The following is a 2,130-nucleotide window of genomic DNA, read 5'->3' on the forward strand; positions in this document are numbered from 1 at the left end:
ACACAGCAACCATGATGCAAAACCAAGATTGAAGCAAAAGAATTTTAGAAGTAGAAAAAGCGTAAAAAGTTTCATATTGTGTGTAATCATTGTTAACTTTTTAAAACATTATACATCATAACGAAGTAAATTGTACAAGTAATTAATATTATTATTTAAATTTTTTTATGACATTAATTTGCCATTTTTTTGCTTTCAATTATTTTTTTATTCTTATTTTGAAATGAATGAGAGATTCAAAATTGTTCCTTCAGGGGGGTTCCACAGGTGTTCCTTCCTTGAGTCTCTTTCACATTCCGTGAAAAGAAGTGTTGCACACCCCACGGCAACATTCTTCAAGCAAAGATTTGCAACAAACAAAGAATAATTATGCCGAATATTGTACAGAATGTACAATAAACAAGTTTTCGGTAATATGCTTCCTAAAAAGATGAAAATAGTTTGGGTAGAAAGATTTCATAAATATGAAGCTGGACGCTGCAAAAACTATGGAGAAAAAGATGAGAAGACTGGAATTATGACATCAAAATCTTGTAAAGTAACTTTATCCGATGTGGTAGCTATATACGTATTTTGAAGTAGGAGGAAGTGAAAATTCTAAAATTAATTGAATAGTTTCAGCCGAGGGAAAAAATGTGTAGATTAGCTGACGAAAAAAAAAGAAAATTAGAACTCGATTTATATCTCCTGTTGGGTTCTTTATTTGAATATCCAAATAAGCATTTTCTATTGGTACTAAAAGAAAAGTAAATATTTTTTATGTACAGTTTCTGCCATTAAACAGAATGAAAAATCCCAAATTAATAAAGAAAATTTGAATATGCCTGAAAAATATGTTGTTCTTTTTTTGATTTTGTCAAATGAACACTTTTCTAAAAAGTTTAAGGCATCGGCGTTGAATTTCTTCAACTTTAATTTAATCATTAAAAAAAATGTTCATTAATGTTGAATATTGGAATTTTTCACTTTTTGACTTTTTGAAATTTTGAAAGCAATAGGAAATTTGTTTTGAATTTTCAAATCAAAACACCCGTCAGGTGGCAGTCCGTACATTTGATTCCCTGGGTTCAAACGTTTAGACTAATTTAAGCATTTTCACATCACCGTCATTTATAAATATAACAATTAACCAAATTAACTCTTTCGTATGCAACTTTTTTAGTAATATCTAATTTTATAGATAGTAGACACTGCTGACAGACTGAGGGATATTCTGATCCATGAAATGTGCCATGCTGCCGTATGGCTAATAAACGGAGAAGCATTCGATGACCATGGACCATTTTGGCGCAAATGTTGAGTTGAAAACGTATAATATAATATATAAGTATAAATTATGCAATTTTCAATTTTCATTTCAAGCTTGCCATCGATTTGAATCTTAAAGTCACTTTTGGTCTCCTTCTTTAAATTTTTAGAAAATTTTAATAAAGAATTGAATGAAACTATAAAACAAATTTGTTGGAAAAATAAATTACGTCTGAACAGAACAAATTATGTTACATGCTTTTTGAAATATATAAAATTACTTGGTATCAAACGGTCAATTTCAAAAATTGTACAAGTCAGCAATAAACATCGTAATTGTTGAAAAATATAAAGGCATGGGTGATTTCCTTGTGAAAGCACGGCACCTAGATCTTGGTTTGATGCGTCAGTTGTGAGTGTAAAATGTTCGTTAAAGTTAGGAAAGCGTAGAACGGCTGCACTGCAGAGGAGTTCCTTAAGTTTGTCGAAACTTTCTTGGCATTTGGGAGTCCAGTCAAAAATTGTATTTTTTTGAGTTAAGTTCGTTAAGGGTTTAGCGATACTTGAGAAATTTTTTATAAATTTTCTGTAGTAACCTGCTAATCCAAGGAACGATTGCACTTGTTTAACCGATGTAGGTATTTTGAAATTTCTTACACACTCAGTTTTTGCTGGATTGGGCTTAACCCCGTCTTTCGTTATCACATGTCCTAAATACTCAAGTTCGTAACCCTAGTTTCTTAATTCTTTCGAATACATCGAGTAGATTTTTATTATGTCGATCTATGGATGTTCCAAATACTACAATATCGTCCATGTATACAAAGCATTTTTCACCTATCAATCCTCTGAATGCACTATCCATCATTCGTTGGAATGTAG

The sequence above is a fragment of the Belonocnema kinseyi genome, chromosome 7, assembly GCF_010883055.1.
Source record: "Belonocnema kinseyi isolate 2016_QV_RU_SX_M_011 chromosome 7, B_treatae_v1, whole genome shotgun sequence".
Classification (NCBI taxonomy): Eukaryota; Metazoa; Arthropoda; class Insecta; order Hymenoptera; family Cynipidae; genus Belonocnema; species Belonocnema kinseyi.